Source organism: Pan troglodytes, chromosome X (assembly GCF_028858775.2).
Source record: "Pan troglodytes isolate AG18354 chromosome X, NHGRI_mPanTro3-v2.0_pri, whole genome shotgun sequence".
Classification (NCBI taxonomy): Eukaryota; Metazoa; Chordata; class Mammalia; order Primates; family Hominidae; genus Pan; species Pan troglodytes.
In genome coordinates, this window is record NC_072421.2 from 79,396,079 (window position 1) to 79,419,160 (window position 23,082).

Sequence of the window (23,082 nt, forward strand, 5' to 3'; positions counted from 1 at the left end):
TCCTCCCTAACTCATTTTATGAGGCCAGCATCATCCTGATACCAAAGCCTGGCAGAGACATAACCAAAAAAGAGAATTTTAGACCAATATCCTTGATGAACATTGATGCAAAAATCCTCAATAAAATACTGGCAAACTGAATCCAGCAACACATCAAAAAGCTTATGCACCATGGCCAAGTGGGCTTCATCCCTGGGATGCAAGGCTGGTTCAACATATGCAAAACAATAAATGTAATCCAGCATATAAACAGAACCAAAGACAAAAACCACATGATTATCTCAATAGATGCAGAAAAGGCCTTTGACAAAATTCAACAACTCTTCATGCTAAAAACTCTCAATAAATTAGGTATTGATGGGACATATCTCAAAATGATAAGAGCTATCTATGACAAACCCACAGCCAATATCATACTGAATGGGCAAAAACTGGAAGCATTCCCTTTGAAAACTGGCACAAGACAGGGATACCCTCTATCACCACTCCTATTCAACATACTGTTGGAAGTTCTGGCCAAGGCAATCAGGCAGGAGAAGGAAATAAAGGGCATTCAATGAGGAAAAGAGGGAGTCAAATTGTCCCTGTTTGCAGATGACATGATTGTATATCTAGAAAACCCCATTGTCTCAGCCCAAAGTCTCCTTGAGCTGATAAGCAACCTCAGTAAAGTCTCAGGATACAAAACCGATGTGCAAAAACCACAAGCATTCTTATACACCAATAACAGACAAACAGAGAGCCAAATCATGAGTGAACTCCCATTCACAATTGCTTCAAAGAGAATAAAATACCTAGGAATCCAACTTACAAGGGATGTGAAGGACCTCTTCAAGGAGAAATACAAACCACTGCTCAATGAAATAAAAGAGGATACAAACAAATGGAAGAACATTCCATGCTCATGGGTAGGAAGAATCAATATCCTGAAAATGGCCACACTGACCAAGGTAATTTATAGATTCAATGCCATCCCCATCAAGCTACCAATGACTTTCTTCACAGAATTGGAAAAAACTACTTTAAAGTTCATATGGAACTGAAAAAGAGCCTGCATTGCCAAGTCAATCCTAAGTCAAAAGAACAAAGCTGGAGGCATCACGCTACCTGACTTCAAACTATACTACAAGGCTACAGTAACCAAAACAGCATGGTACTGCTACCAAAACAGAGATATAAACCAATGGAACAGAACAGAGCCCTCAGAAATAATGCCACATATCTACAACTCTCTGATCTTTGACAAACCTGACAAAAACAAGCAATGGGGAAAGGATTCCCTATTGAATAAATGGTGCTGGGAAAACTGGCTAGCCATATGTAGAAAGCTGAAACTGGATCCTTCCTTACACCTTATATAAAAATTAATTCCAGATGGATTAAAGACTTACATGTTAGACCTAAAACCATAAAAACCCTAGAAGAAAACCTAGGCAATACCCTTCAGGACACAGGCATGTGCAAGGACTTCATGTCTAAAACACCAAAAGCAATGGCAACAAAAGCCAAAATTGACAAATGGGATCTAATTAAACTAAAGAGCTTCTGCACTGCAAAAGAAACAGCCATCAGAGTGAACAGGCAACCTACAAAATGGGAGAAAATTTTTGCAACCTACTTATCTGACAAAGGGCTAACATCCAGAATCTACAATGAACTCAAACAAATTTACAAGAAAAAAACAAACAACCCCATCAAAAAGTGGGTGAAGGATATGAACAGACTCTTCTCAAAAGAAGACGTTTATGCAGCCAAAAAACACACGAAAAAATGCTCATCATCACTGGCCATCAGAGAAATGCAAATCAAAACCACAATGATATACCATCTGACACCAGTTAGAATGGCAATCATTAAAAAGTCAGGAAACAACAGGTGCTGGAGAGGATGTGGAGAAATAGGAACACTTTGACACTGTTGGTGGGACAGTAAACTAGTTCAACCCTTGTGGAAGACAGTGTGGCGATTCCTCAGGGATGTAGAACTAGAAATATCATTTGACCCAGCCATCCCATTACTGGGTATATACCCAAAGGATTATAAATCATGCTGCTATAAAGACACATGCGCACGTATGTTTATTGCAGCACTATTCACAATAGCAAAGACTTGGAACCAACCCAAATGTCCAACAATGATAGACCGGATTAAGAAAATGTGGCACATATATATCATGGAATACTATGCAGCCATAAAAAATGATGAGTTCATGTTCTTTGCTGGGATATGGGTGAAGCTGGAAACCATCATTCTCAGCAAACTATCACAAGGACAAAAAACCAAACACTGCACGTTCTCACTCACAGGTGGGAATTGAACAATATCACATGGACACAGGAAGGGGAACAGAACACACCAGGGACTGTTGTGGGGTTGGGGGAGGTGGGGAGGGATAGCATTAGTTGGTATATCTAATGCTAAATTACGAGTTAATGGGTGCAGCACACCAACATGGCACATGTATACATATGTAACAAACCTGCACGTTGTGCACATGTACCCTAAAACTTAAAGTGTAATAATAATAAAAAAGTTTGACTAGAATAGCATGGAATCTGTAGATTGCTTTGGGTAGTATGGCCATTTTAAAGATATTAATTCTTCCAATCTCTGAGTTGGAATATGTTTTCCATTTTTTTTTTGTTATCTATAATTTCTTTCAACAGTGTTTTGTAGTTTTCCTTGTAGAGATATTTCACCTTATTGTTTACAGGTACTCCTAGGTCCTTTTTTTTTTCAGATACAGCAAATGAAATTGCATTCTTGATTTGGATCTCACCTTGAATGTTATTGAGGTATAGAAATGATACTCATATTTGTACATTGATTTTGTATTCTGAAACTTTATTGAACTAATTTATCAAATCTGGGAGTTTTTTTTGAGGAATCTTTTGGGTATTCTACATCTACAATAGTATCAAAAATGAGCAGAGATAATATGACTTCCCCTTTTAATATTTAAATTCCTTTTATTTTTCTCTCTTGCCTGATTACTCTTGCTAGCACTTTCAGTACTGTGTTGAATAGGAGTGGTAACAGAGGACAAACTTGTGTTGTTATGGTTTTTAGAGGAAATGCTTCCAACTGTTGCCCATTCAGTATGATGTTTGTTTTGTGTTTCTTATAAATGGCTGCTATTATTTTGAGGTTTGTTCCTTCAATGTCTAGCTTTTTTAGGGTTTTGTTATGAAGTGGAGTTGAATTTTACCAAATGATGATTCTGCTTCTATTGAGATGATAATATGGTTTTTGCTTTTTAATTTTATGTGATAACAGAAATTTATTGATTTGCCTACGTTGAACCATCCTTGCATCCCAGGAATAAAGCCCACTAGATTGTGTTGAATGATGGACTGTTGAATGTGGTTTGCTAGAATTTTGTTGAGGACTTTTTCATCTATGTTCTTCAGGGATATTAGCCTGTAGTTCTCTTTTTTTGTTGTGTCCTCGCCAGATTTTGGTATGAGGATTGGTATCAGGATTACACTGCCTCCAATGAATGAGATAGGAAAGAAACCCTCCTCCTAATTTTTTGGAAGCTTCATTAAAATTGGTACCAGCTCTTCTTTGTACATCTGGTAGAATTTGACTCACCATTTATCTGGTGCAGGGCTATATTCTTTTGGTAGGACATTTTTAAATTACTGATTCAACTTATTAACTCATTTTTGGTCTCTTAACGGTTTCAGTTTCTTCCTAGTTCAATTTTGGAAGTTTGTCTGTTTCCAGGAATTTATCCATTTCCTCTCAATTTTTTTGTTTGTGTTTTTGGAGGTATTAATCCATTTAAGCCTGAGGCTGCAATTTTTTTAAGTTTTGCAATCAGACTTTGGTGACGACCTTGAGCAGTAGGATATAAATAACTCCCACATGCTTATTTTTCCAATAATGGGACACTAGGCATACTTGCAATCTCTGAGGATCTTTTGTATTTCTTTGGTATCAGTTGTAATGTCAACTTTATCATTTTTAATTTTGCTTATTTTTATCTCTCTCTCTTTGTTAATTTAGCCAATAGTCTCTCAATCTTTTATATCTTTTCAAACAATGAACTTTCCAATTTGTTGATTTTCTATATCTATTTTTGTTTTATTTTATGTTCTGGGGTACATGTGTAGGGTATGCAGGTTTGTTACATAAGTAAATGTGTGCCATGGTGGTTTGCTGCACCTACCAACCTCAGTATTGATAAGTAAGTATCAACCTATCACCTAAGTATTAAGCCTGGCATACATTAGCTGTTTTTCCTGTTGCTCTACCTTCACCCACACCCCCTGACAGGCCCCAGTGTGTGTTGTTCTCCTCCTTATGTCCATGTGTTCTCATTGGTCAGCTCCCACTTATGAGTGAGATTGTTGATTTTTTATAGTTATTTGATTACAATTTTATTTCTTCCTGCTTTGATCATAACTATTTCTTCTATTCAGCTAGTGTTTGATTTAGCTTGTTCTCATTTGTCTAGTTCCTTCATTGTGACCTTAGGTTATTAATTTGGGATATTTCCCTTTTAGATGTAGTTCTTTGGTGCTATAAACTTTTCTCTTAACACTGCTTTTGTTATATCCCAGAGGTTTTCATATGTCGTATTTCTATTTTCAATTGTTTCAAATAACTTTTTGATTTCTGCCTTAATTTTGTTTACCCAAAATTCATTCAGGAATAAGTTGGTTAGTTTCCATATATTTATGTAATTTTCATAACTCCTTTTGGTATTGATTTCTATTGTTATTCCACTCTGGTACAACAAGATGCTTTGCATGATTTCGATTTTTTTTAATGTATTTATGATCACCTTATGACCAAGAATGTTGTCAAACTGCTCTGTGTGCAGATGGGAATAATATATATTCTGTGGTTGTTAGGTGGAATGTTATTTAGATCAATATCAGGTCCATTTGGTCAAATATTCTATTTAAGTCCAAAATTTTTTGGTCGTTTTCTGCTTTGATGATCTGTCTAAAGCTGTCAGTGGTGTGTTGAAGTCTACCACTATTATTTTACAGCTGTTTCTTTTTTTATGTCTAGTAGCAATTGTTGTATAAAGCTGGGTGCTCCAACATTGAATGTATACATATTTAGGATAGTTATATCTTCTTGTTGCACTGAACACTTTATTATTATGTAATGCCCTTCTTTGTCCCTTTTTGTTATTGTTGGTTTAATGTCTATTTTATCTGATACACAAATAGCGTGCCCTTCTATTTTTGTGTGTGTGTTTTCCATTTGCATGATGTATCTTCCTCTCTCCCTTTATTTTGAGTCTATGTGTGTCACTATATGTGAAGTGGGTCTTTTGAAGGCAGCAGAATGTTTGGTCTTGCTTTGTTATCTAATTTGCTACTCTTTATCTTTTAAGTGAAGTATTTAGGTTGTTTACATTTAAGATTAATATTTATATGTGATGTTTCATTTCTGTTATTGTGTTGTTTTCTAATTGTTTTGTAGATTCCATTTTGTAGTTGCATTATAAGGTGTTTGGGCTTTCTACTTACATGTGCTTTTATCATAGGAAGTACCATCCTTTTATTTCCATATTTAGAAGTCCTTTAAACATTTATTGTAGATCCAATCTGGTGGTGATGAATTTCCTTATTGTTTTCTTGTATGTGAAAGACTTTATTTATCCTTCATTTATGAAGCTTAATTTGGCCGGATGTGAAATTCTTGTTGGAATTTTTTAAAGCTAAAAATGAGTCTCCAGTCTCTTCATGTTTGTAAGGATCCTGCTGAGAAATCTGCTGACAGTCTGATGGGATTTTATTTATAGGTAATTTGATCTTTTTTTCTCACTGCATATAAGATATATATATATTTTTTCACATTGACCTGGGATAGTGTGAGGACTACATGCTTTGGGGATGGTCATATTTTATAGTATCTTGAAGGATTTATCTACATTTCTTGTATTTTGATGTCAACCTCTCTAGCAAGATACAGAAATTTTTCTGAATTATACCTTCAAATATATTTTCCATGTTGCTTGCTTTTTTTTTTTTCTTCTCTGTCAGGAATTTCAAAAAGTTGTAGGTTTGGTCACTTTACATAGTTCCATATGTTTTAAATACTGTGTTTATTCTAAAAAAATTTATTCATTTTTATCTGACTGAATTAATACAAAATACCAGTCTTTGAGCTCTTGAATTATTTCTTCTCTTTGGTCTAATCTATTGTTAAGGCTTCTACCTGTAGGTTTGCAATTATTGTAGTAATTTTTTTTTTAATTCCAGAAGTTCTATTTGGTTCTTCTGGCCATGGTAGGCAACTCTGCAGTCTGTCCTCTGTTGCCGGGGTGTTGCTCCTCTATGTAGAGATGAAGATTTGGGCCATGCCCTTCTTTTGGTTTTGATGCTACTGTTAATAGGATTGTTTGTTTAATAACCTTCTTTGAAAAGTCCACCTGTTTTTAGTGTATAGAAATGCAACTGATTCTATAGGCTGATTTTGTATCTTGTTATTTTACTGAGTTCATTTACTACTTCTAACTGCTTTTTAATGGAGTCTTTAGGATGCTCCATATGAAAGGTCTTATCACCTGAAAACAGATAATTTCATTTCTTTCTTTCCAATAAAGATGTCATCAGTTTGTTTTTTGTCTGAGTGCTCTTGCTAAGACTTCTATGTTCAATAGAAGTGACAGAAGTGAGCATCCCTGTCTTTTCCCTTACCTTAAATAAAAACTTTCAGTTTTTCTTTGCTGGGGATTATATTCACTATGGGTTTTTCACATGTGGCTTTTGTTATGGTGAAGTAAATTTAGTTTATTGCTAGTGTTTTGAATATTTTTATCATGAAAGTGTGTTAAATTTTGTCAAATGCTTGCTCACTTTCTATTGATATTATCAGATAATTTTATCCTTCATTCTTTTAATGCAGTATGTCACACTTATTGATGTGCATGTTGAAGCTTTCTTGCATGCCAAGTATAAATCCCACCTGATGCAACTATTTGTTGCATCCTGGTAATGGTGGGTTGAAGTCATGACTCAGAGGTCTGGGAGTTGGGTGAAGAAAAGTGGCAACACATCCCTGGTATTGTTGGGTAACAGCCAAAATTCAGGCCCCAAGGATGGGTTGCAGGGCAGGGCAGTGCAGCTCCAGTCTTGAAGATGGTGAGAAGCTATGGCATTTTGATTCCTGCATGGAGAGCACAGTGGTGACTCCGGCCTCTGGGGCCATGGATCAGCCCTGTGACAGCTCCAACCCTGAGCAGGGGACACAGTGGTGGCTCCTTCTCTGTTGGGGAACACTGCAACATGGATTCTGGGAAGTTGTCAGCTGGGCATAGCACTATGAAAACTTCAGGGATCCCTGCTGGCTAAAGCTGCAGGTAACTGTGATGGTGAACAGGACTGCTGATGTCCTCTCGTACTTCCCTCCCCTTCCCAAAAGTGGGAAATCCCATTGAGGGGATCACTCTTAGTTACAGTCTGCTCTGGAGTAGGAGATGGGCTGATGTTGATAAAAATTTTTCTACTCTTTTCTACATGACCATCCTCTATTCTTGTACTTCACAGGGTTCCTGCTGTTTCCTTGTTGCCTGGAGTGTTCTGAGAACGACTTTACTTGATTTATAGTCACTTATTGTTTTTGTTGTTTTTGGTAAACAAGTATAAGGACTTTTCATTCTGCTCTATTGCTAATGTACTCTACAAAAAAATTATTCAACTCATGTGTAATAAATGATTACCATGTAACAGACAGTATACTGGGTCATAAGAAAGGTGACATTCTAGCCCTAAGAACAATATGTAAAAAGAATCACATTGCTATGTATAAGAAACTGAAAGATGACCAATGTGACTGGAGCTCAGTGAGTGAAAGGAAGAGTGAAGTGAAATTTGTCTTATAAAGCGTATGGGTAGATAAGTGAAAATGGTAAGTCAATTTTGCACTTTCAACTTAGGTATCCAGGTTCTCACATTGGGGCTGATTAGGTTGATGGCTCAGCCCACGGAAAGTGAAGAAAAGCAAGGTGAGGCAATGGCCAACCCTGGAGCGGCATGGAACCATGGGAGCCCCCATCCCCAGCCAAGGGAAATGGTGAGTGATTCTGCGGTCCAGCTTGGGAAACCATGTTTTTCCCATGGATCTTTGTGACCTGCCGACCAGGAGATCCCCTCGTGAGCCCACGCCACCAGGGCCTTGGGTTTGAAGCACAAAACCGTGCAGAATCTCAGAAAAGCAGCCACTCAGGCACACACAGAGACCCAGGAGTTTTGCATAGTCTGGCCCAGGGAATTCTGGCTACGTGGGGGATATATCTATGCATTCCCCTAGTAAGGGGGCTGAAGCCAGGGAGCCACACAGTGTGTTGTTATGCAGGCCCCACTCCCATGGCACTTCACAAATTAAGACCCACTGGCTTAGAATTTCAGCTGGCCAGTGGCAGCAGACTGGAGACTGCCTGAGACCAATTGAGTTCTTAGGGGTAAGGGAAGCCACCTTCTCTGCAGTTTGAGTCGGCCATTCTAGCCTTCTGGCTCCAGGGAGTCCAAGAAGTCTAGACCAGAATCCTGATATCTCCCTGGGATGGAGCCCCTAGGGGCAGGGGCAGCTGCAATCTCTGTGATTTAGCTGACTTAGTCTTTCTAGCCTGCTGGCTCTAGACAGTCCAGGCAGTCTGAATGAGGGCGATTTCCTCCAGTGTAGTGTACCCACTCTGCCAAGGGACAGCCAGACTGCTTCTTTGAGTGGGTCCTTGATCCCATTCTTTCAGACTGGGTGAGATCTCCCAACAGGGGTCTCCAGACACCACCTACAGGAGCATTAGGGCCAGCATCAGGTGGGTGCTCCTCTGGGACAGAGCTCCCAGAGAAAGAAGCATGCTGCCATCTCTGCTGTTTTGTAGCCTTCACTAGTGATATCTCCAGGTGTGGGAGGGACTGAGGGACTGAGGCAATGAGGGTCTGGAATGGACCCCCAGAAAAATCACAGCAGCCCTACGTAAGAGTGGCCTAAGTGTGAAAAGAAAAACAAACAGAAAGCAACAACAACAACAACATGAACAAAAAAGACCCCACAAAAACCCCATTTAAAGGTCAGCAACCACAAAGATCAAAGGTAGATAAGCCCACAAAAATGAGAAAGAATCAATGCAAAAATGCTGAAAACTCAAAAATCCAGAGACTCTTCTTTTCCAAATGACAACAACACCTCTCCAGCAAAGGCACAGAATTTGGTTGAAGCTAAGATGGCTATATTGACAGAAGTAGGCTTTAGAAAATGGGTGATAACAACCTTCGCTGAGCTAAAGTAGCATGTCTTAACTCAATGCAAAGAAACTAAGAATCATGATAAAATGATACAGGAGCTGATAACCAGAATATTCAGTTTAGAGAGGAGAATAACTGAACTGAGGGAGCTGAAAAACACAACCTGAGAACATCACAGTACAATTACAATATCCATAGCAGAATAGAGCAAGCAGAGGAAAGAATCCCAGAGCTTGAAGACTATCTTTCTGAAATAAGTCAGGTAGACAAGAATAGAAAAATATTAGAAAAGAATGAACGAAACCTCTGAGAAATATGGCATTATTTAAAAAGACTGAGCCTACAACTGAATGGGGTACTTGAAAAAGATGAGGAGCATGGAACCAATTTGGGAAACATACTTCAGAATATTATCCAGGAGAAATTCCCCAACCTAGCAAGACAGGCCAATGTTCAATTTCAGGAAACTTAGAGAACCCCAGTAAGATACTCCATGAGAAGATCAACCACAAGACAAACAATCATCACATTCTCTATGGTCAAAATGAAAGAAAAAATGTTAAAGGGAGCCAGAGAGAAAGGCCATTTCATTTACAAAGGGAAGCCCATCAGACTAACAGTGGATCTCTCAGTGGAAATCCTACAAGCCAAAAGATATTGGGGCCCAATATTCAATATTCTTAAAGAAAAAAAAATTAAACATAGAATTTCTTATCCTGCCATATTAAGAAGGAGAAATAAGATCTTTTTCAGACATGCAAGTGCATAGGGAATTCGTCACCACCAAGCCTGCTTTGCAAAAGCTCCTGAAAGAAACACTAAATATGGAAAGGAAAAACCATTACCCGCCACTACAGAAACACACTGAAGTACAACAACCAGGAACGCTATGAAGCAACCACATAAACAAGTCTACAAAATAACCAGCTAGCATCAGAATGACAGGATCAAATTCACACATAACAATATTAACCTTAAATTTAAATGTGCTAAATGCCCCAATTATAAAACACAAAATGGCAAGCTGGAAAAATAGTCAAGACCTATTAGCATTCTATCTTCAGGAGACCCATCTCACATGCAAAGACACACTTAGGCTAAAATAAACAGATGTGGAAAAATTGACCAAGCAAATGGAAGACAGAAAAAAGAGATGGGGAAAAATTGACCAAGCAAATGGAAGACAGAAAAAAGCAGGGTCAAAGCCCTAGTTTTTGATAAAACAGACTTTAAACCAACAAAGATCAAAAGAGACAAAGAAGGGCATTACATAAAGGTAAGGGGTTCAATTCAACAAGAAGAGCTAACTATCCTAAATATATATGCACCCAATACAGGAGCACCCAGATTCATAAAGCAAGTTCTTAGAGACCTACAAAGAGACTTAGGCTCCTGCATACTAATGGTAGGAGACTTTAACACTCCACTGACAATATTAGACAGATCATCGATACAGAAAATTAAAAAGATATTCAGGACCTGAACTCAGCTCTGGATCAAGTGGATCTGATAGATATCTACAGAACTCTCCAACCAAAAGCAACAGAATATACATTCTTCTGATCACCACATGACACTTACTCTAAAATAGATAATATAATCAGAAATAAAACAGTCCTCAGCAAATGCAAAATAATTGAAATTATAATAGTCTATCAGACCACAGCACAATCAAATTAGAACTCAAGATTAAGAAGCTCACTCAAAACCACACAACTACATGGAAATTGAGCAACCTGCTTCTGAATGACTCCTTGGTGTATAATGAAATTAAGGCAGAAATAAAGAAGTTATTTGAAATAAATGAGAACAAAGAAACAATACACCAGAATCTCTGAAAGGCAGCTAAAGCAGTGTTAAGAGAAAAACTTATAGTACTGAATGCCCACATCAAAAAGCTAGAAAAATATCAAATCGACAACTTAACATCACAACTACAATAACTAGAGAACCAAGAGCAAACAAGCCCCAAAGCTAGCAGAAGAAAAGAAATAACAAAATCAGAGCTGAACTGAAGGAGAAAGAGATGTGAAAAACCCTTCAAGAAATCAATGGGGAGCTGTTTTCTTTTCAAAAAATTAATAAAATAAATAGACCTGTAGCTAGACAAATAAAGAAGAAAAGATGTAAGGATCACCTTGACACCATCTGAAATGATAAGGAGGATATCACCACAGATCCCACAGAAATACAAACAAGCATTAGAGAATACTATAAACACCTCAATGCACATAAACTATAAAACCTAGAATAAGTTGATAAATTCCTGGACATATACACCCTCCCAAGGCTGAACCAGGAATAAATTGAATCTCTGAATAGAGCAGTAATGAGATCTAAAATTGAGGCAGTAATAAAGTGCCTACCAAACAATAAACGCCCAACACCAGATGGATTTACAGCTGAATTCTGCCTGAGGTAAAAAAAAGAGCTGTTATCATTTCTACTGAAACTATTCCAAACAATTAAAAAGGGCAGACTCCTTCCTAACTCATTTTATGAGGCCAATGTCATCCTAAAACCAAAATCTGGAAGAGATGCAACAAAAAAGAAGACTTTAGGCCAATATACCTGATGAACATTGATGCAAAAATCCTCGATAAAATACGGGAAAATCAAATCCAGCAGCACATCCAAAAGCTTATCCACTGTGATCAACTTGGCTTCATCCCTGGGATGCAAGGTTGGTTCAACATATGCAAATGAATAAATTTAATTCATCACATAAATAGAACTAAAGACAAAAAAAACCACATGATTATCTCAATAGATGCAGAAAAGGCCTTTAATAAAATACAACATCTCTTCATGTTAAAAACTCTCAGTAAACTAGGTATTGATAGAACATCCTGCAAAATAATTAGAAGCATATATGACAAACCCACAGCAAATATTAAACTGAATGGGCAAAGCTGGAAGCATTCCCCTTGAAAACCGGCAGAAGACAAGGATGCCCTCTCTCACCACTCCAGTTCAACATAATATTGGAAGTTTTGGCCAGGACAATTGGGCAAGAGAAGAAAATAAAGGGTATTCAAATAGGAAGAGTAAAAGTCAAATTATCCTTGTTTGCAGGTGGCATTTTCCTATATCTAGAAAAACTTAATGTCTCAGCTCAAAAGCTTCCTAAGCTAATAAGCAAATTCAATAAAGTCTCAGGATAAAAAAATCAATGTGCAAAAATTGCTAGTACTCCTATACATCAACAACAGGCAAGCAGACAGCCAAAGTATGAATGAACTCCCATTCACAACTGCTACAAAGAGAATAAAATACCTAAGAATACAACTAACAAGCTAAGTGAAGGACCTCTTCATGGAGAACTACAAACCACTGCTCAACCATGTCAGTGAGGACACACACAAATAGAAAATCATTCTATGCTCATGGATAGAAAGAATCAATATAGTGAAAATGGCCATACTTCCCAAAGTAACTTAGAGGTTTAATGGTATTTCCATTAAATTACCACTGACATTCTTCACAGAATTAAAAAAAACTATTTTAAAATTCATATGGAACTAAAAAACAGCTCTTGTAGCAAAGATAATCCTAAGCAAAAAGAACAAAGCTAGAGGCATCATGCTACCTGACTTCAAACTATACTACAAGGCTACAGTAACCAAAACAGTATGGTAATGGTACAAAAACAGACACACAGACCAATGGAACAGAATACAGAACTCAGAAATAAGACCACACATCAACAACCATCTGATTTTTGGCACACCTGACCAAAACAAGCAATGGGGAATGAATTCTCTACTTAATAAATGGTGCTGGGAGAACTGGCTAGCCACATGCAGAAAATTGAAACTGGACCCTTTCCTTACACTTTATACAAAAATTAACTCAAGATGCATTAAAGACTTAAATGTAAAATGTAAAACCCAAAACTATAAAAACCCTAAAAGAAAATCTAAGCAATACCATTCAGGACATAGGCACAGACAAAGATTTCATGACGAAAATCCAAAAGCAATTGGAACAAAAGCAAAAATTGATAATGAGATCTAATTAAACTATGGAGCTTCTGCACAGCCAAAGAAACTGTCACTAGTAAGGTGGCAAGGTTGTGTAGAAAAAGGAACACTTTTACACTCTTGGTGGTAGTGCAAATTAGTTCAACCATTGTGGAAGACAGTGTGGTGATTTCTCAAAAGTCTAGAAGCAGAAATACCATTTGACCCAGCAATCTCATTACTGTGTATATACCCAAAGAAATATAAATAATTTATTATAAAGATACATGCACACATATGATCATTGTAGCATATTTACAATAGCAATAACATGATATCAACACAAATGCACATGAATGATAGACTTGATAAAGAAAATATGGTACATATACACCATGGAATACTATGCAGCCATAAAAAGAAACGAGATGGCGTCCTTTACAGGGACTTGGATGGACCTGGAAGCCATTATCCTCAGCAAACTAACTCAGGAACAGAAAACCAAACACCAAATCTTCTCACTTATAAGCGGGAGCTGAACAATGAGAACACATGGACACAATAGGTGCACTGGGGCCTATTCAGGGGAGGTGGGCAGAGGGAGAGCATAAGGAAGAATAGCTAATGAATGCTAGGCTTAATACCTAGGTGATGGGTTGATCTGTACAGTAAACCACCATGGCACACGTTTACCTATATAACACACCTGCACATCCTGCACATGTACCAGGGAACTTAAAAATAAATGTTCAAGAAAAAAAAAAAATGCATGGGTCTGTAACTTTCATTCATTCAGAAACCTAAAATACTTATTCGCAGAATATATTGTGGTTCTTGATCATAGCCTTGAAATCTCCTAAACAAAAAATTTTTAAATAGTGAAGATGGGCCTGGTGCAGTGGCTCGCACCTGTAATCCCAGCACTTTGGGAGGTTGAGGTGGGTGGATCATGAGGTCAGGAGTTCGAGACCAGCCTGACCAACATGGTGAAACCCAGTCTCTACTAAAAATACAAAAATTAGCCAGGTGTGGTGGTGCACACCTGTAATCCCAGCTCCTTGGGAGGCTGAGGCTGGGGAATCGCTTGAACCCGGGAGGCAGAGGTAGCAGTGAGCCGAGATCATGACACTGCACTCCAGCATGGGCAACAAAGCAAGACTCCGTCTCACACACACACACACAAAATAGTGAAGATGAGAATTTCTTCTGTTTAAGCAGAGTAAAACTGAGTCCATCAGTTTTGTTTGTTTCTTTTTATGTGAAGATGAGAAATTAACTTTGTTTTTTAAATAAATTTCTTGAAGAAAAATTTATATGTATAAAATTTGATAAGTTTGGACATATTCTTATAACCATTACCACAATAAAAGTAATAAACATATTTTGTTTCCAAATGTTTCTTTATGCCTTTTATTTGTTTGCTTTGTATTAAAACCACTTAAAGTATTAATAATATCTACCATTTTAACAAGATTTTTAACTGCAAAATACAGTGTTGTTAACAGTAGGCACAACGTTGTGCAGCAGATTTCTAGAACTACTCGTCTTATATAGTTGAAACTTTATACTCATTAAACAGCCACTACCTATGTCTACTGCCAGTTTTCCTGCTGTTGTGCTTTTCACTGCTTCTCTAACTCCAGCGTGATCAACCATTCTAGTTTGCCCTTGATTGAGACAATCCACAGGAAATAGGACTTTCAGTACTGAAACCGAGACAATCCCAGGCAAGCAAGGATGGTTGGGATGGTTGCTCATCCTAATCCTACCCCTATTCCCATTATTTTCACCATGGCATTTAAATTGAGTGAATGCTCCTACCAGAGTTTGAAGGTTTGGGGTAAATTTCCTCTGTCAGTGTCCTTAGTCTCTTTAAGGAGGCCTCCTTTCTATGAGATTTAATCAGGAAACTGTAGTCTCTGAACCTATGGGAAAGAAGAAGTGACATAGCATTTAAGGAAAAAACAAGGTGCAGAATGTATTCATTCAAACATGTTAAGTACCTACTCTGTGTAAGGCACATAACTAGTGTAAACTTCGCTAAATTCATGAGCATTCTAAGTGTTTTTATCTATTCATAACAAAATATTATAAACTGGGTAGCTTATAGTAACACAAATGTATTTTCCACTATTCTTGAGGCTGGAAAATCCAACATCAAGTTGTTTGAAAATTCAGTGTCTGCTGAGGGCCCACTTTCTGATTCACAGACAGCACCTTTTAGCTGTGTTCTCAGCTGATGAAGGGGTGATGAGTTTCTCTGTTAGGCCTCTTTTATAAGGACACTAATCCTATTCATGAGGGCTCTACTCTCATGACCTAATGACCTCCCAAAGGGCACACCTCCTAAAGAATCACATTAGGGGTTAACAATTCAACATATCAGTTTTGGAGGGGACACAAAATTTGTATCATAGAAGCTAATGGTCACACATGAAAATCACATTTATGACCCAATTCAGACCACATATCAATAGATCCAAAGGCCTGGGTTGAGTGACAGCAGTTTTGAAACTGTTAATTGATGAAGACATTTGTTTGAGATAAATTATAATCTGTGATGGGTACATTGCATTATTTGAAAATCTGTATTTTCTATTAGAAAAAAGGGCTATGCTGTTATTTTACATACATAAGTTTATGTTAAGGTTTCTAAGAGATTAGTCTGAATGTTAACAAACTGAAAGACACCCTGAATAGTAGCAAAGTGAAGTTTTGACTAAATCCCTGGTATCAATTTTTGCGTGTCATCTTTTAAAAAGCAATTCCTTCTAAAAATCAATTAATCTGCACAATTTAAGTTCATTTAAAGCTCTAGTTAAACAAGTTTTACAGGGTTTCATTATCAGCCATGCTAATCTACATCATTACTGAGATCCTGAGGTATTGACAATACAGGCTTATTTTGTTCAATTCTGTTTTGTATTTAAAACCTGCAGGTGGAAGTTCTTGAATTAATAGTCTCATAGGAATGTAATGTGTCATTTTCCTAGAAAATGCTTAAAATAATATAGATGGCACCAGTATTGCTTCATTGGCATTGTTTGCACAGTAGTTGACAAACTGGAGACTAGTCTTTCTCCTATAACAACCTCCTTTCCTTCAGTCACTTCAAATACTTACTATTCTTCAAATTTATACACTCTTGAAATTCTATATCTTAGGTCTTAGCAAAGATTATCATTTCCAACTTGATATGGCAATGTTGTCATTTACTACAAAATTAAAAAGAAACACTGCCAGCTAAGATTCAGTCTGCCAGTTGGTTAAGGTAAGTTTCAAAGCAATTTTTCTTGTGGGGAGAATGTTAAAATTTATTTCAGAAATTTTGATATATAAAATATAATATTAACTGTGGTCATGTAAAATGATAAATTGGTGAGGTGATATACATGTTAATTACATTGATTGAATCTACCTATATGTATTCACGAGTCAAAACATCATATCATACACCATAAATATATAAAATTATTGTCAATTTAAACTAAATAAGTAGATAGATAAATAAATAAATATTATGTCTTATATGCTTTCTCTATGTTATGGTAATTAATCCAAAGAGAGACCAGACAAGGTTTAGCTTTAATAGACTGCCTTTTCAACTTTCACAATATAAGTTTTGGGTTAAGAAAGAGTTTGATTATAAACAAAGGCTACAATGAAAAGAGACACCATGACAAAGTAGAAGTCAATATACATAAAGGTTATAGAATAGAGTATGTTTAATCTTTTTTATATCTACAGAAATCAAATGGCTTTGGTTTACATATGTACTTCTTAAACTCTTTGGGTTCCAAGAGGGTCACTGGGACCAACATAAGAAAAACGAAATTTGTTATCAAAATCCATATGAATTGTGTTAGAAGCAGGAAGCCTTTAGGGTCCAAAGCAGCATGTCTATGAATAAATGTTTGCTCGCTCTCTCTCTCCTTCTTCTGGTATTTCTCTTTCACGACACATCTACTTCCACCATGGAGTTCTTGCTTTTCTCTATGTGTCTGCTCTCTTTTTGTATTTTCTACTCAACAATCCTTTTTACATTTTCCAGCTAAAATTCTGGAATCTGGCACATTTAATATAGTTGTCTTTATTAATTACTATTGCTTTAATTTGGCAAATCTCCTTTTGTCAGACTACATCATGAGTCACTGTACAATTTATTTTTCTTTGGGTTATCTGAACGCTCCTGTTTCCACCTGCGGTCATTCTGGTATAAACAAACATCGCACAAAAATACTGGCTTGAAATTGCATCCTTGTGCAAGAAATCTGATTAGAAAAATTTCATGTAGATGAAAATTTTAGTTAAGTCAAATATAACTGACATGCCCTGTACATCGTGCCTCTTCAGCTTCTGATGAGCTATGCTGCTTTGCCTCTATTGACTTCAATTATCTCACTTGTAAAACTCTAAAGGAACTAAAATTGATGATTATGATCTCCTTATATTCAAACATGCTTGGAAGTTCAAATGTACTATTTTAGGCAATATTAATGACGGTGGGGAGAGTTTGGGAGAGAGGAAGACCCCGAAATACTACCTCATTATGCAAGTACTTTTAAATGTAGCTAATATTAATATTAAACCTTATCCTGAGGCTTAATAGTTTGGTTGCTCTCTTTAGAAACATTTGCTGTATCCCCAGAGCTAGTGATATTTGAGGAAAGAATGAAGAAAAAATAAAATAAAATTTATTTTCATGGAAATACCCTGTCTTTAGAAGAGCATCTTAAAAAAACAGAAACATAATTTTTAAACCTAAGATAGACTGTTGTATAGTATTGATTGCCTCCCAAGAGGGCCAGAACAGAAGAGTTCAGTTCGGTGAACACTCTATTTATGGAAAATATAAATTGAAAGGAATGCTTAATACTCTCTTGATGATTAGATTTTGTTTTCATCAATATTTAGACCCTGCGTACAAGACCAGGGAAGACTATGACAACCTATAGAAACAGGATTCAAGGGGAGAGGCTTCAAGGGTCTTGTGAAGTCTAGGATTTCATCTGGATAGAATACTCATAGAATCATTGAGCTGAGGAGTGATATAGATCCGTAAGGCAGGGTTAAAGCTGGGAATGGAAAGCAAATGAATGCAATACCTAAAAGGAGAAGTGAGATAGATAGAAACAGGGGACTTCTGGAGAGAGATAAGTAATAAGGAATGTCATCATTTATTTTTTTTTCTTCAACACATACTCATTGTAGAAATAATGTCATCTAGTGATTAACATAATAGACTTTAGAGACAAAATAGACCTGGGTTCTAAATTTTAATTTAGTATCTACAAAGTTTGTTCTTGGACATGTTAATGAGCTTTTCTGAGTATCTTTTATCATCTGTAAACTTGGGAGAATAATAAGCATCTCATAGGGTTGTTGTAAATATATAATGAGTTAATTTTTTTCTTTTAGTAAACATTCCATAAATAATAGTTGTAAGTAATATTATCAGTATTTTAAGTTTTATATTGTTACTGTTTATTAGGTTCCTTTTATACATCAGGAAAATTACTAAGCTTTTGAAAATTGTTAAGAGACCAGAAAATGTATTAAGTGAATAAATCAAGGGCTTTGAGACCAGAGAATGTATTAACTGAATAAATCAACGGCTTTGTACAAGTCAGATTTGCCAGGATATTCTTTTTTATGGGTCATGGGAAACCTTTACAGGCAGGAAGAGGCTCTATAAGGAAGGGGCATGCTCTAAAAATGTCCCAGAAACTCGTGAGTTACCCATAGTTTGATTGTATATAGGTTCTTGAGAAGATCCACATTCATAGTGTGAACAAACTCATATGTATCTATTAACTCGAAAGTAATAACTATAGCATGCTAGAAAAATAAAGGAAATTTGTATTGTTTAATATGCAGGCTGGTGAAAAAAAAATATTGTTTTTTGGAAAACAATTTCTACATAAGGAATAATCACCAGTGTTTTAAGCAACCTTTTTGCCATGTTTTCTTAGTGCTGGTGGAAGCTAATGTGCAGGGTCCGTGATAAGGAGCTTCTCTGTAACAGACCTTCACTGCTACCTAAATGCAAGCTGAACTAGCATAAATAATTGTGCTGTAGAAAGCCTTTCTGTTGCACCTTGCTGATCACTGACAATTTACATATCTTAGGAAAACCTTTGTTGGCTTCTGTCATTTCTGTGCTATTATGTGCCTTTCTGGATAATTACCAGTTAATTTGAAAAAGCAGATGGAAAAAAACCTTGAAATTTCTGATAGAGAATTCTTAAACCTCTCCTCTTATCTGTGCAGAGCAGCTTCCTGATTTCAAAAGAAGTTTCAAAACCTTTGTTAAATATGTCCCTGATTTCCAGTTTGAATGAACCTAATGACATTAAGCTAAAATTATTCTGCTTTTTTTCACAATTAAATTCCATTATCGTGAACTGTCAAAGTAAGATGGAAGGCCTCTTAACTAATATGTCAGTTGTTTGCTTGGTATGTTTTGTGGCATGGACTGTGTAAAACTGTGTGAAATGTTTGTAAGTTATGGAGAAACAATAATTGTAATTTTGCAACAATGAGTAGGCTCTATCATAGTCTCCTTTTTCCTCTTCTCCTCCCCATTCCAAAAAGGATCCCTGTAGATAGAGAGACACTGGCTGACCATTTCACAAAACTTAAGAGGTGGTGGGCAGCTTTAATCTGTAAACCCTCTAATTGATTTCTCTGCTCTTTGTCTAGTATTTGTGTTAGACATTAAGCAACCTCAAATACCACTCTTATTAATGAAGATATTATTACAGCATAATTCATTAAAGTTATTACAAGATTGTATTCAAATTTATATCAGCAAGAGCAGAATGTCTGAACATGTTTATACCTGGGTAAAAGGCAAATAAGTTACCATACACTAGTAACAATGAAATTCATCTCTCAGCATCACCTTCTGTGAGTTTATCTTTCATTCAAATAGATTCATCTCTCCTATCTCTGTATCTTTGGGGATGTGGGATATTTAGTACTTTGAAATATTTAAAGTCCTCTTTTCTTACCTTTTTATAAAATTTGCTGTTAATGCTGAAGTGAGCTCATGAATTCTCTGTCAGTGAATTATTGACTTTATGAAATATCCATGGACAAATTTAGGGTCCCATTTCAGCTTTCCTCATGGCTTTCTTTGTACTTTTTTTTAGCCTTCTGGGTACTCATAGGATGTAAACATAAAACCTCTCATACAAATGTTTCATTCAGCTATTGCATATGCTAGACTTGTGTCCCTTATGTATAAATGGCTTCCACAAACCCTGAGTTGCCATTGTAAGAGTGATTGTCATAACAATGATAGGAACTATCATCCTGCTCATCATCATCACTGTTATCATCAACATCATCATTATCGTCATCGTAATGGTTAACATTAATTGAGGACATTTTCTGTGCTTAGTTCTGTCTAATTAATTGGTATTCACTCTCTGTCTTTGTAAGGTGTGGGGAAACAATAAAAATATCTAGTTTATTCAAGCTGCTTTAGCAGAATACTTTAGACTGGATAATATTAATAAATAATAGAAATTTATTTTTCACAGTTCCGGAGGCTGGATAGTCCAAGTTTAAGGTGCCAGCAGATTCAATGTCTGCTGAAGGCTCACTCTGTGCTTCATAGATTGATGCCTCTTGCTAGGTTCTCACACGGTGAAAAGAGTAAAAGAGGCAAACAAACTTTCTCAAACTTTTTTTACAGGGACAATAATCCCATTTATGAGAGCAAAGCCCTCATGAACTAATGACCTTCCAAAGGGAATACCATCACCTTAGGGGTTTAGGTTTCAAGATATTAATTTTTAAAAGACAGAAATATTACAACTATAGCACTATCTCATTTAATCATTCAAGCAATCCTACATAGTGGGTACTATTATTTTCCATATCTCATGGATGAGAAAATTGGGTTTGGAAAAATGAAATAATATCTCCAATGTCATTCACATAAAACACATTAAGACAAAGATTGAAACTCAGTCTGTGTTATCCTAAAGCACTGTACTAAATATTATGTTTTCTATGAGGAGCTCCCATTTCTCTTTTATTTTCAAGTTAGAAATTAGACACCTCTAGGCTTCTTTCCCTCCTTTTAAAATAGTCTGAACCTGCAACTTTATGCTCCATCCCTTGTTAATTAAAATTTATGGGAGACCATTTATTTGGACTGAGCTCCTGCGCTATGCCCCAAAAGACCAAGCCAAAATGGAGTCACTCATGCTCAAGTTCCACATCACCAAACTGAAACTAAGTTGTTTTTCTGACCTTTTGAGAAATCAGGAGAGAGCTGACAGCCAAATCCCCAAACAGACCAGTTTAGCTTGTGTATCAAAGAAGTTCTCTCCGCTTTAACCTTTACAAGGAAAGCAACCTGAAGTAACCTGGTAGTAACCAATCCACTTTTTGTATAATTTTGTTTGTTTCTACTCAAGCTTATTTATAAAAACCAATTGCTCTGCCATGTCCAACAGAGCACTTAGCTTATTCTTTATTTAAGGTGCTGCCTGAATCACGAACTGCTAATAAAAGTCAATCAGATCTTTAAACTAAATTTGTTGAAATTTTGTATCTTTCATCCTAAATCTTGCACATATTCCATGGCAGAGTAGCTCCTAGGAGTTAAAATCAGGAGAAAATATCCAAGAGACTCTCTCATCTTTTGCCATTGCTACTGGTTGGTTTTATACCATCCCATGAACCTGCAGCAGTAACTTACTATGTGTCTCCACTAAGCCCTCAGCTCATGCCCTTATTCCTGGTATAAAATGTCAAGAATGGATGGCTAACTAGAACTATGGATCAATTTTGTTTTTTAAATATAAATCAATCGTGTTTTATTCGTTTAGGCATACAAAGCTTCATGATTCACATCACCTGTGAACATATTAGTGGATACAGTAGAAAGAACATGAAGCTTTACAATATAAGAAACAAGTTAATTTGTATTCTGCCATCAGCAAACTCTCTAACATTGGAGAAGTTTCTAAATTCCTTTGATCCTCAGTTCCCTTTTCTGTAAAACAAGGTTAATGATATCTCTCTTTTAAGAGTCGTAGTATGCATATGTTCATTGCAGCACTATTCACAATAGAAAAGATATGAAAACAACATTGGTGGCCATAAACTATGGATTGGATAAAGAAAATGTGGCACACTTATACCATGTGATACTACACAGACATTAAAAAGAACAAGAATCATGTCTTTTGCAGCAACATGAATGCAGCTGGAGGCAATTATCCTAGGCAAATTAACTCAGGAATAGAAAACCAAGTACTGCATGTTCTCATTTATAAGTGAGAGCTAAACATTGGGCACACATCGAAATAAAGATGGCAACAATAGAAACTACAGACTACCGGCCATGCATGGTGGATCACGCCTGTAATCCCAGCACTTTGGGAGGCCGAGGCAGGTGGATCACTTGAGGTCAGGAGTTTGAGACCAGGCCAACATGGCAAAACCCCGTCTCTACAAAAATACAAAAATTAGCCTGGCATGGTGGCGTGTGACTATAGTCCCAACTACTTGGGAGGCTGAGGCAGGAGAATCATTTGAACCCAGGAGGCAGAGTTTGCAGTGAGCCGAGATTGCGCCACTGCACTCCAGCCTGGGCAACAGAGAGAGACTCCATCTCAAAAAAAAAAAAAAAGAAAGAAAGAAAAGAAAAGAAAAAGAAGAAACTATGGACTACCAGAAGAGGAAGGGGGACAAGGGTTGAGGAACTATTGGATATTGTGCTTATTCTCGAGTGACACGATTTTTTGGATCCCAAACCTCAGCATCATGCAATATACTCATGTAACAAACTGCATATATATCCTCTGAATCTAAAATTAAAGTTGATTTAAAATAAAATAAAATAAATTTCATAGATCTCAAGACAGGTAATATTTAACAATATCTAG